The sequence below is a fragment of the Triturus cristatus genome, chromosome 6 (assembly GCF_964204655.1).
Source record: "Triturus cristatus chromosome 6, aTriCri1.1, whole genome shotgun sequence".
Taxonomy (NCBI): domain Eukaryota; kingdom Metazoa; phylum Chordata; class Amphibia; order Caudata; family Salamandridae; genus Triturus; species Triturus cristatus.
In genome coordinates this window covers 1,118,844,869-1,118,862,100 of record NC_140589.1, presented here as the reverse complement: position 1 = coordinate 1,118,862,100, position 17,232 = coordinate 1,118,844,869, and the positions used below count along the sequence as shown (strand labels likewise).

General features: G+C 45.9%; 1 protein-coding gene across 1 annotated transcript in view; it reads right to left on the bottom strand.

Annotated features, from left to right (window-relative positions):
• Nucleotides 1-17,232, bottom strand: part of LOC146821053 (E3 ubiquitin-protein ligase PHF7-like) — a 1,746,711-nt gene that overhangs the window by 1,556,719 nt on the left and 172,760 nt on the right. The gene's annotated exons all lie outside the window — the stretch shown is intronic.

Below are 17,232 nucleotides of genomic sequence, written 5' to 3'. Positions count from 1 at the left end.
GGGATAGTGTTCTAAAATAAGGATTGAGCTCTCCTGGATAGAAGAAACGTTGCAGAGAGAGGTGTTCTGGTTGTTTAAAATCTCAGAATTGTGCTTGCCTACCCCTCAGCTCAAAAAATCATTAGAGTTCTACAAAAATCACATAGTGTTTCTGTTTTCAGAATCAAAAGTTGCTACATTGCAATATTTCTACAAATTCGGTAAAGCAAATGACTGAATTCCATCTACAGTTGGCGATGTCTTGTATATTTGTTTAACATCTTGAAAATATTTAACTCAGTGCAGTTCAATAAGAGGTTGAAACCTATCCCCCCCTCATGGGAATAAGCCACTTTTTCCATTTTCAATCAATCAATTCAAAACTTTATTCGGCAGCATTGTGGCAGCCATAAAAGTTATTCACAAACAGAAAATGATAAAAACATTTTACATCATGATATTTTAAATTAAGATGTAACCAATACATAAAATGCCTCTGCTAGACGGATAAAATATCTCAAACAGTACCACATTTTAACAGCAATTCTCATCAGTGCTTTGAAGTTTGTGCCAGCCTTTAAAAATGCACCCACATTAAAAGACACTTCATCATTATGCAATAGTAATAAGAATCTTAGAGTGGGTCGGCATTGACTTAGGCCGTAACAATACTTCTTTAAAATGGGGAGTTTCCATTTTATTTTGGTTTGGAAATATTAAGTGCTTGTGCATCAAAATATTTTAATGATAAACAGGCCCAGGCAGAGCAGGGCTTGGCACTTTCTCCAGTGGGCTTCTACTGCACCGTAATTAGATCATGGCGGGAGAAGACCCCAGAAGAACACTCCTCCAACCCATTAGGATCCACCTAACTCTAGGTGGGTAGGGCAAGGTGGGTATTCTACCAATCAGTGATGGGGGCAGCTGAACAGCAAAGAGGGATATTTACCACAGCCTTCTAATAGCCACTTGAGTTGGCCTTTAAATGGAGAAGCATGAGACAACACAACCTTGACTGTCATATGTTTTTTTCTTCAGCAAACAATTTTTTTGAAGGAAAGATATGGTGAAACACACCATAACACTGACCGCTAAGATGGTCAGATGGAATTGCTTGGGACTTTCTCTTGATTTTTCTTCCCTCCAGTATTGTTAAGACATTAAGATGTAAAGGGAGGATATTGAGTGAACCATAGAATTAAGAATGGAATGCCAGTCCGCTACTTTATATATTTGAATCAACCTGCCCTGCAATCCTTTAACTATGTTGGTGCCATCCAGCATATTCAAACCACTTCTCAGCTCCCTCGTTCTTTCTCTGAATTATCTATTTCAATGATCCGTTAGTTGTTCTGCCAAGAGCAGACAGATTTTTCATTTGAAAAAAACAACTTTGTTCTGAAGGGGGTGGGGTTTTAAGGAGGTCACTTTTAAAATGTTTACATTTTCTTTCTTTTTTTTATTTTTTCCCCCAGAAAAGCAGTATTTACAAAACTTTGAGTGTTAGAATTATATAATGTATAGTTGACCATATATTTGTTCTTACATAAGAAAAGAAGGGAAAAGCAGAAAGAAAAAAAAAAAAGAAAAAAAAAATCGATGGAGATTATTGGAACCAGCATTTCCTTGAACCTATTAATAATACATTCCAATCTTCATTACAACAAGAATATAACAAGTGTTAAGAAAAGAACAGAATAAATTTATTTCTCAAACCAAATCCATCAACGGGCCCCAAATTTTCCTACCCTGTTTCCTCGCCCTTAGTCCTTTACAGTTATACAGTGCGATTTCAAATCTATATATGCAAAGCAGTGTGGCGTACCATGCTTGATACACCGCAGGATCGGTGTCCTTCCACTTTAAAGCAATCAGCAGTCGTACTACTGCCATTGCCATAAAACAAAAATATACCTGTCTTGATCCTAATTGAGCTCTTTAGTCAAAACCCAATAACATCATGGTTGGGGGAAATAGGCACTGCCTGTCCTAATACCTTATACAGAAATGTTTCAATACCCTTTTTCAATGTGTCTGATATAGCACACTCAAAAAACATATGAACTAGATCTGCTGGGTCCAGCCCGCATCACGGACAGTGATCATTTTCCCTTTTTTTCCCAGCTAAACAGTTTTGCCGGGGTGAAATATAAATGGTAAACTGTTTTGATATGTTGGGCCTTCAGGTTCGCGGAGAGAAAGACCTTCTTAGCGAGAGCCAGGGACCTACTTAGATCCACATCCTGATTCCATACCTTGCCTGCCCAAACAGATTCAGTTTTTACTAGGTCATCCTGAGAAGCTTCTATGAAAAGGCAATATATATCCTTAATTCGGGGGCTTTTATATAAGATGGTTTCTAGCAGCTGGATCCTACCTATGGAGATGATATTAGACAAGAAGTGTCTGATGGTTTCCCCGATTTGGACATACTTAAAATACGATCTTGGGTCAATTTTATACTGCCGCTGTAGCTCTACAAAAGGAATCATTCCATTCCCATCTAAAACATCCCCTATTCTACTGACGCCTGCCTGCACCAATGTTTGCCCATAACATCAAAAAGAGAGGCCGAGAAAACCGGGGAGCGACACAGGAATAGATATTTCTGGAGCCTGGGGATATTTAAGAGCTTAGAAGCTGTGTGCCAAACACTCCAAGCAGCTATAAGAGGCTTGAACCGTGTTTTATTTTATAATATCTGGCCTCCAGCTGCCTGAGTAGGACCCCTGATGCAGCTCCACCTATAGCCAACTCAAAAATTGAGGGGGGGGGCTTCATATTCCTGTGTACCCAAACTGTTAACTGGCCTCATATTAGATTTAAACAAGATAGCCATTTGTTGCAGTGTTATGGCCCAATAGTTAATTGGGGACCGCCCAACCCCCACGATCTTGGGGTAGAGTCAAGAATTTCAGTGATCGCCTAACCTTCTGATATTGCCAGATAAATTGAGAAAAAATTCCGTCCACTTTTAAAAAAAACGCTGGGTCTGGCTCCAGTGGGATGCAACAAAGTAGATATAATATTTATGGAAACATGGTCATTTTGAGTACATTACACCTACCTATTATAGACATGTGTAGTTTATCTATTCTTTTTAGATCTTGACTAATCCTATCAGTATGGGGAGCCAGGTTCGTTGTCCAGATAGAACCCACATCCGCAGAGATGTCGATCCCGAGATAGGTGGCTATCTCGGTCCTACGGGGATCCTACCAAGTAATATTTTTTGTGCAGACAATCCTAGTTTTGTCGGCATTCAAACGATATCCCGATTGCCTACCAAACTCTTTAGCCAAAACTTTGATCCTCGCAATTGCTCCCATTGGGTATGGGGTGACAACAGCTATGTCGTCAACATAAGCTAAAACCTTTGTATTGTAGCCCCTGACCTATTGGTTTAATTAACTGATCTTGCATGATTGACCTAATTAGCGGGTCGATGTATAAAGCAAAGAGAATTGGTGAACAGGGACATCCCTGTCTTGTCCCTCGAGCTACTACAATCTTTTCAGACTCCCTGCTCATCAATTGTATTCTTGCGTATGGTTGTACATACATAGCTCCTATAGCCGATAAAATATGAGGCCCGAACCCATTAGATTTTAAGTTGTTCCATAGGTATGCCCACTCAACTCGATCGAAGGCTTTTTGGGCATCTAGGAGAATCAGAGCCATCTGTTCTTCAGAGAGATCCGCTTAAGTCAAACAGGGAGATTACCTGGCGTATGTGATCGGTGGTGTCTCTCCCTGCGATAAAACCATGTTGCCATGGGCTCACCAATGAGGCGATGACTTTACCTAATCGGAGTGCAAGAATCTTCGAGTATACCTTCTCGTCAGCATTGATCTGGGAGATGGGGCGGTAAGAGGCCGTATCCTTGGCAGGTTTACCTGTCTTCAGAAAAACCACTATGTCAGTGCCTTGCCAAGATTGAGGTGGGAGCCCCTTCTTTTGTACAGCTAAATTTGCTTTCTGTTGTCATTGCTTTCAAATATTTTTTGTGATTCACAACATAAATTACTAAATAATGTTCCTGCTTCCAAGTTTATGATAATTTGATGATACATTTACTGACTGCTGTTCTCTGGTGATGTTATGTCTTACTTTAAATGTGGTCCATAAAATGTTTTTTCTTTTGGCGAAATATTTCTGAAATAGGTGAAGTTGAAAATATGTCAGCGAAAGCGTATAGACTTTGAGTTCACTCACATTATAATTTTTTAAGACTGAACTCCCTACGTTTCCTCAATTGGTTAAAGAGGAGGTTATTGAAGTTGCAAGCTAAGTTAAATCAGGTTCTCCACTTCACCCTGCTCCAATAGATATTCTTTTGAATGGGGGAGATGTTAAGCTTTCTACTTTGACAAATATATGTAATCTGTCCCTGAAAAATTGCAGTGTCCCAGAAGAATGGAAACATGCCATTATTTGTCCTTTACTTAAGAAACCCATACCGGACTCTGAGGTGATAGAAAACTACATACCTATATTATTACTACCTGGAGTCCGTAAGATAGTGGAGAAGACAATAAACAGGCACCTCACAGAATACCTGAAAGCCAATAACATCCTTCACCCCACTCAAACAGGTTTCCTCTCAGACTGCAGCACAGAAACAGCGCTTTTAAAGGCCACTGAAGATCTTAAAATGGTCTTGGATCATGGTGGCTCAACAGCTCTGATTCCCCTTGATCTAAGTGATGCATTTGATAGAATCTCCTATCCTATCCTGTCGCACTGGCTGGAAGGAGTAGGCATTACAGGGAACACCTTAAAATGGTGTGCCTTATTTCTGGAAAAGCGAACTTTTCAAGTGAATGGCCTTTCCTCTCGACTAGTTAACCATTGAATTGTGGGGTGCAACAGGGCTCCTCTTTGAGCCCTACACATTTTAATTTGCATGTCCGCCCTTTGTCTGATGATATGTGCTCTTCTGGCTTTACAATGGTATCTTAGGCAGACAATACTCAAATGATTGTGTCTCTATGGCCAGACATAGGCTCCACCTCCATGAGGTTCAACAGTTATCTAGAGAAGGTCTCCAAGTAGATGGGAGCTAGCTGCTTACAGCTTAATGGGGAGAAAACAGGTATTGGTGGTTGGCAACAACCCAACACTCTGGGACCAGATAAGTTGGCCTCATTCTCTAGGAGAACGCCCACCCCTTAAGCTGGAAGTCAAGAGCCTAACGATCACTTTGGACCAGCATCTCTCCATGGCATCCCAAGTAAAGAGGGTGGCTGGCAGCTGTTTTGGCCTCCTTAAGGAAAACTCTGAAATGGCTCCTGTTGGAGCCACAAAGAACTGTGATTCAAGGATTGATTCTCTCTAGCCTTGACTATGACAGTCCAGTATCGGTCATTAACAAACTTCTAGTCATTCAGAACGCTGTAGCTCAAATATTGTTCGGCATTCCTAAAATAGTGTCAATCCATGCAGCGCTTAAGTCTCCATTGGCTGCCGATAAGTTGTCAAGTACATTTCAAGGAGTTATGCATCACAGTTCCAGCAAAACATAAAGTGGGCCCACAAGTTTTCCATCAGCTGGTCACCTCCCACCAGACCAACAGGGCTCTTGGGTCCAACAATCTCAAGCTTCTTGCTGTTCCCAGAGTTAAGTGAGCTAGCAGTGAAGGTCGTTCCTTCACATTTCTGGCACCCAACCTCTGGAATTTTTTGTCTATCAGCCTGAGAATGGATGACAATTTCATGAGTTTTAGAAAGAAACTAAAACCTTACCTGTTCCCCCTAATCACCATTAATTACCTACACTCCAGTCAGTACTGATAGCGCTGGGGAGCCCGTTGGCGGATACTCATGTGCTTTATAAAACAGGTGAATAGAATAAGATATTTATTTTTAATTTACTATGCACAAATGCAGTAAATAACATCAACAAAAAACACAAGATATGTCATCGATGTCCACCGTAGCAAAAACAGTGAGTGCGGTTACTTAGTACAGACAACCATTCAATGCATGCCCCAGCATAGATCTAGCCATTGTTTATCACAGGTCCTTAGGGTTTACAGACATTGCAGGCGAAGTACCATTTTTATGATTACTCTCCTCCCATGACCGATAACGGCAGGGTATTTCAAAAGCATATTGAATTCTGCAGTCCCTTCATCACCTGTCCCATTTATTAATAATATTGCCTATCTGCTGCTGAAATCACATTTATGCCTAGGTATCTGAACTTGCCCATTTCACACCTGAGCCCCAACTCCAGCTGTTGCACCATTGGGCACCTAGCTAAAATACCCAACTGGTAACAAGAGACTTCTGTCTGTTGACCATGAGCCCTGCTGTTACTCCAAAAGCTTCAAAATGTGACATAAGTTGAAGCACCGATTCTCTGGGTCATTTCAGGTAAAATAATGTATCGTCTGCATATAGGGAAACTATAGGCATGGTGCTCCCCATTCTGAGCCCTAACTCCCTGCTGACTCTTATCGCCAAGGGCTTGAGGGCCAAAGCAGAAAGGGGGCATCCCTGTTCACATAATGTTAATTAAGATTCTACTTGCACAATTTAACTTGGAAGCTGTGGTTGTGTCTTAGTCCTTTATTTATTTATGTTCGAGGCATATGAGTTGCAGATTACACACTATGCATAGATCGCCATCTGGTGTCGGGCCCGGATGTTTGCACTTGTTTTAGTCCTGGAAAGTCTTTGGAAGTCACAAGGTAGGTGACTCCTCCTTTAGATCATAGTACGCATGGGCATCGGCTGCATCCTCAGATTGGTTTTTTTCGCCATCGGGCTCGGATGTGTTTCACGCGCTCCAGTTCGGAACCATTACCGGTTTTCTCTTTCGACGCGCAATCCTTCCCATTTCGACGGTATTGTCTCGATCGCGCTCTCCCAATCCACGCGACTCTCAACAAGTCTTCCGGTCGTCGACGAAGGCCTTCGGGGCTACCTGGGCCTTGCTGGGCCTTCATGGAAAGGACGCCATTTAAGAAGTGTCCTCGATGTGGGTCGAAGTTTCCCCACATCGACCTGCATGAGGTGTGCAACCTCTGCCTCTCACTGGAGCACGAGGCCAAAGACTGTCCAGCTTGCGCCTCTTTCCGCTCCAAGAAGACGATTCGGGACCGACGAGCAAGAAGAACCATGGCTCGCTCGTCATCTTTGATCCCCGATGACATCTTCCAAGAGGGCGTCGATGTGCCAGAGCAGGGGCGGGTCGAAGAAGGCCTCGTCAGTGCCTCCGAAGCCGATGACTCCGACGTCGAGGACATCACTCCAGCACAGAGGGTCGTGCGTACAGACGTCGACCCCGACCCCAACCCCTCCTCGACACCATATAAAAAGGCTTTGGTCACAACTTCACCTTCGGGCCCAGGTGCACACCGAGAGACTGCTTCCCATGCCCCGCCTCCGGGCCCGGTAAAGAAGCCTACTAAGCCTTCAGCTGACTCGGGCTCGAGCCTACCCTCATTGCGGAAAAACATACACAGGCACTGAAAAAGAAGTCGTCCTCTTCCACATCCACGCCGACCACTGCTTCGACATCCAAGCATTCTGTGACGAAGACTGGCACCGGCTCCACGACACCGACAACACACTCGAACCTGCCACTAAAAACTGCCACCAAAGGACCCGACTCCCATGCTTCGAAGCCGAAAAAGACCTCGGAACCGAGGAAAAAGGTTCCATCAGCCAAAGACACTGCAAAATCGCACGGTTCCAAACCCAGAACCACTACCGAGTCGGCTCCGAAGAAGCCTACCGTACCAACACCATCGGTACCGAAGGATCTGCCTCCCACAGAAGAACTGTTTCGTCCAGATCCTACCCAAAAAACTCTTGTAAAGGATCCTAAGACTGGTCATTTGATGCTTAGCTTCAAGAAGCGACCACTAGATACGCCTGCACCGGCTCCACCACCTAAAAAGAGTGACTGCTACCTCTCCATTAAGGATCCCTTCTCCTCTTCCTCCTCCTCCTCCCTCCCTCCCCCACCACACCGCTCTCCTACACCCTACCCATCTCCAGTAGATGATGATGATGAGAACACCTCAGATGATGCAGGGGGAGGTGCGGACGATCAACAACTAGGGGACCCTACCCCTACTGGCTCCCCAGACCCCTGGGGTGATTATAGTATCCCAGACATCCCTTACATCCCACAAGAGGACATCTATCCCTCCAGGCCTTCCCCTCCAGAAGACACTATCGGCTTTAACCAGCTCCTCCACAGAGCTGCCCAGTACCACGGGGTTGACCTACACACAGACCCCGTGGAGGAAGATTTTCTCATGGACACTTTTGACACCACACAAAAGTGCACCTCAATTTTACCCATGCTTAAAGGGGTCATTAAGCATGCACCAGAGGTATTTAAATACCCGGCCAGGGCTCGAGTCATCAACCATAGAATCGAGAAAAAGTATAAGGCCGCCCCTACTGATCCAGCCTACATTAAAGGCCCGCACCACTAGACTCCCTTGTAGTCTCCAATGTGCGAAAAAGAGCCAATTCCCAATCCTCTAAGTCTAAACTTCTGGACACTTCTGGCAAACGAACGACGTCACAGGCGGCAAACATATGGCGCATTGCCAATACTCAAGCGCTGTTAGCTAGGTATGACAGGGCACATTATGATGAGCTTGAGTCCATAATGCAGCACCTCTCAGACAGGTACAAAAATAGGGCCAATGAACTCATACATGAAGGTAAAACCATTACTAACACCTCCATCCGTTGTGCCTTAGATGTAGCAAATACCGCCTCTAGGGCAATAAACACCAGTGTCCTTCTGCGTAGGCATGCCTGGCTCCATTCTCAATCAACCATTTGATGAGCAACACCTATTTTACCCAAATGGTGACGTATACCTTGAAAAAATGAAGAAGGATACCGACACAGCTAAATCTAAGGGAGCCTTGCAGTCGCAAGCTCCCAGACGTTCTTTTCGTCGCTCATCCTTCAGGAGCACCCCCAGAGGCTACTCTTCGGAAAGCCCCTCCACTTCTTACAAGGCTCCCACCCAATCCACCTTTACTAGAGGTTACCAAAGAGGTGGTTACAGGGGGAACAACAACAAAGGCAGAGGCACGACCAACAACTCCCGCTCTGCCTCCACCCCCACCCAATGACTTCCCTCCACTTCCCCCAGACCATTCCACTCCAGTCGAGGAAAGACTCCAACAATTCCTTCCTGTCTGGACCAACATCACCTCAGACAGGTGGGTGCAACAGATAACTCAATCAGGTTACTGCCTCGAACTAACATCTACCCCCCCCAAACATACCACCCAAACAGCGTCCAATATCACAAGAACATTTGTTACTGCTAAATCAGGAGGTAATCTCCCTCCTACAAAAAAGTGCAATAGAACCAGTTCCCCTGCACCAACAAAACAAGGGAGTTTAGTCCCTGTATTTTCTCATACCAAAGAAGGACTGCTCTCTAAGGCATATTCTAGACCTCCGACCCCTAAACATATACATACACTCAGACCATTTCCACATGGTCAAACGCCAACAGGTTCTTCCTCTGCTTTCAAAGGGCGACTTCCTTGCTACCCTAGACCTCAAGAACGCCTATTTCCACATTCCCATTCCCGCTGCTCACAGGATGTATCTCAGATTCGTAGTGGACGGTCAGCACTATCAATTCAAAGTACTCCCATTTGGAGTCACAACAGCACCACAAGTGTTTACCAAGTGCCTAGCGGTGGTCGCAGCACACCTAAGAAGACAGCACATTCACATCTTCCCATATCTGGACGACTGGCTCATAAAAGCCAGCTCATACAGCCAGTGTGTACAACACACTCACGCCACTATCCAACTACTCCACGACTTGGGGTTCACAGTAAACCACACCAAGTCCCGTCTTCAACCGTTCCACACACAACAATACCTCGGTGCCACAATAGTCACCTCAAAAGCGTTAGCCTACCCCAGTCCCGCCAGGATAGAAAGCATACAGGCTCTTCTCACCAAATTTCAACCGCAACACTCTCTTCCAGCACTAGTGTTCATGCAACTCATAGGGTTGATGGCCTCCTGCATATTCTAGTGCCACATGCAAGACTCCAGATGCGTCCTCTCCAAGAGTGCTTAGCACGCCAATGGAACCAGGCTCAAGGTCAGTTAACAGTTCTGGTGTTGGTAGACGGTCGTACTCATCGCTCTCTGCAGTGGTGGAACACCAAGACCCTTTCCAAAGGGTGACCGTTCCTAGAGCCGGTTCCTCAAATAGTTATGACAACGGACACATCACTCTCTGGCTGGGGAGCTCAACTACTACATCACACCATGCTGGGCAGGTGGACACCTCAACAAAAGTTACTCCACATCAACCACCTGGAGTTACTAGCCTTGAAAGCATTTCAACAACAAATATCAGGCAAGACTGTCTTAGTCCGCACAGACAACATGACAGCCATGTACTACATACAAAAACAAGGCGGGACACACTCTCCAGAGCTCTCTCAGCTAGAACAGAACATATGGAGGTGGGCTATACCTCAGAACATTTTTCTCCTAGCCCAACATGTCCCAGGAGTCCAAAACACCATAGCCGATCTGTTGAGCCTTCAAACACAACAGATCCACGAGTGGGAACTTCATCCGCAAGTTCTTCAACTGTTTTTTCAAATGTGGGGGCAACCACAGATAGACCTCTTTGCCACCCACAAAAACGCCAAATGCCTAACCTTCGCCACCAGATATCCACACCCATTGTCCAAAGGCAATGCGATATGGATGAACTGGTCAGGCAGATTTGCGTACGCTTTTCTGCCTCTCCCACTCATTCCACTAGTGGTGTGCAAACTACAGCAACATTAATTGACTCTCATCCTAATTGCTCCAACTTGGGCCAGACAACCATGGTACACCACATTGCTGGAACTCTCCGTAGTTCCGCACCAGAAGTTACACTCTCTCCACGCCTCTTAACCCAGAACCATGGAGAGATCCGGCACCCAGACCCAGCTCTGCTCAACCTTGCGATCTGACTCCTGAGGTCCTAGAATTCGGTTACCTTAACCTTCCCTCTGACTGTATGAATTTCATTAAAGAAGCTAGATGGCCCACCACTAAGAGCATGCAATGCAGCCAAGTGGAAACGTTTTGTAATATATTGTCATAACAACAACACCAATCCTCTAGATGTGTCTATCCAACACATCATCGGCTATTTACTACACCTCCAAAGATGCAACTTAGCTTACACTTCAATTAGACTGCATCCTGCTGCCATAGCAGCACATCTACAAAATAGACATCTATCACTTTTCAGAGTACCTGCCATATAAGCCTTTATAAAGGACACCAAAAGAATAATTCCCCCCAGAATACTACCTTCACCTGTGTGGAATTTAAACATCGTTCTCACAAGATTAATGGGTCCTCCATTTGAACCTCTACATAAATGTGAGCTACAATTCTTAACATGGAAAGTTGCTTTCCTAGTAGCCATTACTTCTTTACAAAGTGTTGGCGAACTACAAGCACTAACCATTCAGGAACACTTTCTGCAGATGCATCATAATAAGGTTGTTCTCCGAACTAATCCTAAATTTCTTCCTAAAGTCATTTCTCCCTTCCACCTCAATCAATCTGTGGAGATGCCTGTATTCTTCTCGCAGCCACAAACAGTCGCAGAAAGAGCTCTTCATACCTTAGATGTCAAAAGAGCATTGCTTTACTACATTGAGAGAACACAACCCTTTCGTAAGACGAAACAACTTTTCGTGTCTTTCTTACCACCACACAAGGGCAACCTCATACCAAAATCTGGGATAGCTAGGTGGATTGTCAAATGCATACAAATTTGCTACCACAAAGCAAAACGTAAATTATCTGTTCCTCCTAAAGCCCACTCTACACGAAAGATAGGGGCTTCAATGGCATTTTTAGGGAACATTCCCTTAGATGATATCTGCAGAGCAGCTACATGGTCTACACCACACACATTCGGAAACCACTATTGTGTAGATGTGCAAACTAAACAGCAAGCTAGTGTGGGCCAGGCTCTACTCAAAACACTATTTCAAACTACTGCAGCAGACACTGGAAGTCGCCGCTAGGAGGGGATATTGCTATACAATCTATGCATAGTGTGTAATCTGCAGCTCATTTGCCTCGAACGGAATATGCTACTTACCAGTATGCATCTGTTCTTGGCATGTAGAGCTGCAGATCTACACATGCCAACCCGCCTCCCCGGCTACCTTTATCTGTTCCAGTATTATCTTATTTAGATACAGCATACATGGGCATCTTTCCTGTTTTCTTACAAAACTCCATCATTTCCCTGCTGGCGAAAAACAATCTGAGGATGGAGCTGGTGCCCATGCGCACTATGATCCAAAGGAGGAGTCACCTACCTCGTGACTTCCAAAGACTTTCCAGGACAAAAACAAGTGCAAACATCGGGGCCCAACACCAGATGGCGATCCATGCATAGTGTGTAGATCTGCAGCTCTACATGCCAAGAACAGATGCATACTGGTAAGTAGCATATTCCTTATGCAACTTTCTTTCGTGCTGCAATTTGTTTCTTAAAACTTCAGTTGAATATGTTAAAGATACTGCTTTAAAAAAGATACCCTTTCTATGATACTCCTTTACACTTCAGAGGAACACATCACACGAGGCAGGTCTTTTCAAATGTGTTAACCTGTCATTCCTGCAAGGGGTTGAAGCAAGCTTATTTTTCTGCCCACGTATGTGCTAGCTAATGATTTAACAGTACACTGGGAATGAGGTGTGACCCCTTTAGCCCTCAGGCTAAAGGAGGGTAGCCGAGAATGAGTAACTGCATGTAGAGAAAATTAAATGAAATTTTGTGAATCGCAATTAAACTACACAAACATATCATACTGGATTATGAACACAGTGCTGCCATGTGTATTGGACAGCCTTTCTGTCCCCACTAAGACGGCTGACAGGAAGCAGAAGCAGTATCACACAACTCAGCAAAGATGGGCATCTGAGCTCCCACAGAACGTACCAGAATGCCTTTAAGAAAAATGTTAAGAGATGCAGGAGTTTTCTGAAACTGGAAATCGGGGGAGGAAAGTGTGATTGCCATTGATAGGAAAGGAGTTGTAGGTCAGGTGTCACAGAGACCTTTGTTAGCCGCAAGACACAATAGCAGCAGGTACTCAGTTGCAACATCATAAAGAAGCAGCTTCATGGCATGAATCGGGCAATACTGAGCTTGCCGGGATTGCCTGCACTGCCATAGTCCCTCATTGAAGGGCCACCCGATAGTCTGCTGCTGCTGCTATGGAGCGAATCTTCTCTCCTTGGTTCTGAACTTCTTGTGCCCCTGGGTTGGTGGACAGATATCCTGAGTTTCTCCTTGACACTGGTGCACAGTAGTAGAAGAGTTAGGTCTAGCGTTACTGTAAGACAACTGGTAAACACGTAGAAAATGCCAGCAAAAAATGGAATGATAAGAAATGTTCTCCTTCTGGTCATTCGGATACCCCAGCTACGGATGCTAGAGTACTGTTCAAATGCTACAGCAGGGGAGTCTGTTTTTTGTGTTTTATATCAGCAGCCTGAAAATGAAGCAATGTTGCTGCACAGTGTGCACTTCTCATGTGCATTATTACATTATGGGGCTGCTTTTAAGCCCAGGTCACTCCATGGGTAAAAACTTGGGATGGTGACCATGGGTGCTGATGTGTGGTAAAAAAAACATTTAGTGATGTTCTGCATTATTGTAGCTGACCTTGGCCAAGCTAAATCTGAAGTTCCCAATTGTTTGGGTCGGTCTTGAAACATATCAGATATTTTACAATTTTTGGTTTGCTCTTTCTGTCTGCCTGTTTGTTTATCTGGTTTACAACACACAGTCCAGACATTACTGTTGAACTTAGGTCCTGGAGTAATATCTATTGTAGTTGGTACTCTGTGAAGATGTGCAAGAAAAGGTTACTTGTTTGTAAAGTGGCTGGCAACACTTTGGTGTGAATAAAATTCACAATTTAGGAATGCATCCCTACCTCTATGATATCGTACGCCTGTACCTCTAGGGAGGTCAGCAATGAGTCTAATTATTTGTACTGCCGGGATTCAGTTAGGATTTCTTTAGACGCGGCTTGTCTACAGAAAGGGGCACGGCCTCCATGAATGTGAAAGCGCCGCATGGGCGCTAGTAATTTGCAGTGCAATAGGTCTCGCATTTGCAAGAGTTTAAGCTATTGCATTTCCAATAGCTCAATCTCTCGTAAATGCGAGACCTATTGCATTGCAAATGCTTGTTTTTCTTATGCCCTGACAGGGTCTGTATTGCTAGGCCTTTGAGGCCTGTTCTGACACGATCCCAGGTCGTCCCCATACATTACTGTGCACCAGGGTGACGTGTCCCAGGGCTTAGACCCCCTGCATAGCGAGTCCCTTGCACACAATATCCGGCTGAAACCCAGCCCCACTAATTAAAGCCTTCTCCAGGAGAGCTCACAGTAAGGCTTTTAGGCTGGCACCCAGCCCCCCTCTGATTGTACCATCCCCAGGTACCCATGGTGCCCTTATCTCCTTTTATAATGGATTATGAAGATGACTCACAAGGGATGGAGGGCCCCCTGGCCAACCTCACTTGGGATAATGACTTATATGATGCGGTGGACGCATCTATCCACAGGGCATTATCGGAGGCCATGGCCCCTTTAGAGGAGCGGCTGTCATGCCAGATAGCCCAAGCATGTGCAAAGATATCAGCTCCCCCCACAGCTCCAGCTCCCCCTTCGGAGGCCCCAGGGGTTCCCCCCTCCGGATCTAGTTCCAGTCCCTGCCAAGCGCCCCCGCAAATCTGGAATGGACTTGGATGCCTTTGACAGGCTCAAGCAGGCTTTCTTGACCAGCCAACCTCCCTTGCCAGTAGGGGATGAGGGTTTCGCGATGCTAATGCCACAGGTAATGATGCAGGGGACCCTGATAATGAACCTGGCCCTTCTAGACCATGGCTCCTCTCCAAGCCACCCAGGGCTCACAGAGTACCTCAGACATGCATGACCCAGATGAAATTAAACATCCCGCTCTTCCAAACGGGCCCTAGCTGACAAGGACGCAATGTATGTGGCGGGCGCATTTGGAGGTCGCTGGAAAAAGAGGCCCGTAATTGCCTCCGGGCCAAGTGCCCTTGCCCCTCCCTCGAGGGGAAAGCGGCTCTCACCCCGGAAATTGACACTCGCATGGCCTCCTTCCTCTAGAAGTTCATGAAAGATCCCAAGAAGTGGATTGATAGGTCCTGGTGGGCATGCCATGATGAGCTCCTGGATACCCTAGGCCCCCTCACAAAAACTCTGGACAAGGCCGAAGAGGCCAAGCTAACAGGTTCCCTTATCTCCCCAGTGACATTATCAGGGTGGGCACAAAGAGACGTAATTTTTTTGGGCAATACAAATTTTCCCTGTCAACAGAGAATCGTCGCTCTCTCCTAATTAAAGTGGACCCTAAGCTGGGAGATCTTGCAGACTCAGAGGCGCGCGCCATTGTCCAGGGAGGCCTTTTTGGAGAACCATTTGTTAAAGAACTTGGCAAATTTTTCAATACCTTTACCTTCCCTGATAAAGTCCAGAGTTCCATTAAAAAAGTTTTCCCTCGTGCTTTCCACGGGGCCGGTCGAGGTAGAAGCCGCTCGACCGGCCGCCTGTCCAAATATTATCCTCCAAGAGGGCAAGGCTCCAGACAAGGCCAGTTCCAAGACCACTCCCGCTTCGGGAATTTCTACTCCATGAGACGTCAACATGGCAGAGGCAGAGGATTCCGAGGAGCGACAAACTCCTCAAGTCCCGGTGAGTCTTCCCTTTTAAAGGTAAGATGGCAAATTATTTTCAGACTTGGACTTCCATCACAGGGGATGCTTGGGTCCTGCAGACAGTACAAGGGTTTCAGATAGAATTTTTGGGCGAACCTTAACAAGGAGTAAGGCTTGTCCCATTCAGTTCTCACAGAAAGAAGCCGCCCTGGTGGACGAGGAAGTCACGTCCCTCCTCACCCAGGGTGCAATTTCCCTCTCAAACCCTCAACCCGGGGATTCATCAGCAATATCTTTCTGGTTGACAAGACCTACGGGGGCCAAAGACCAGTGATAAACCTCAACGAATTCAGCGAGTGGCTGGTTTACTGCCACTTCAAAATAGAGGGTATTCACCTACACAGTGATGTCCTACGACCCTTGGACTGGGTGGTATGGCTAGATCCCAAGGACACCTACCTGGTCATTCCAATTTTCCTGCCTCATTGCCAGTTCCTTCAGTTCATATGGTGGCTACAGACGTACAAGTTCACCGCTCTTTTTTTTGGCCTATCCTCAGCCCCTTGGTGCTTCACCAAGGTACTCAAACCAGTGGTGGAATACCGGAAGGCTCGAGGTATACGAATGATAGTGTATCTGGATGATCTGCTCCTGATGGACCAGTACCCACGCCAGCTGTCCTCCCACATCCAGAGGGCGGTGGATCTCCTTCAGAGCCTAGGCTTTGTAGTGAACAAGAAAATGTTGCTCCTAACACCTGCTCAGAGCTTGACATTTCTAGGATTTGTAATAGACGCCACCACATCCACTCTAAGTCTACCATCCAGGAAGGTGTCAAAGATTCGACACGAGTTGAGGCGCACTCTCATCAGACAACAGGTGTCTCTCTGGCAGCTAGCTCGGGTATTGAGCCTCCTCTCCGCATCGATCCACGCCATTTTTCCGGGGCCCCTCCACTATCGGGCTCTGCAGCGTCTGAAGGCCGCATACCTATGCAGAGGGTTTCCCTACTCCCACAAGGTGGTACTTTCCCAGGAGGCCCGAGAGGAAATCCAGTGGTGGTTAGACCATATGGACTCCTTGAATGGCCGAGCAATCTTCGGATCAGCCCCAGACTTGGTCATAGAATCCGAAGCTAACAGGGCAGGCTGGAGCATCAGATGCAGCGCTTTCTCTACGGGAGGATTGTGGTCTCCAGAAGAACGAAAGTTACGTATCAACTGTTTGGAGATACAAACAGGCTCTTTTGCAGTCCGTTGCTGGACAAAGGATTCCATCCAGTCATGTGTCCTCCTAAAAATGGACAACATCTCGGCGGTCCATTACATTAATCACTACGGGGGCGCTTGTTCCAAAGCCCTCTCGGACCTCAACGCCAGCTTTTGGCAGTATTGCCTGGAACATCACATATCAGTCATGGCAGAGTACCTGCCCTGCCAGGAGAAGCAAGTGGCCTACTTTCATTCCCACAATTTCAGGGACTCCAGTCTTTGGAGGCTAGACCCAGAGG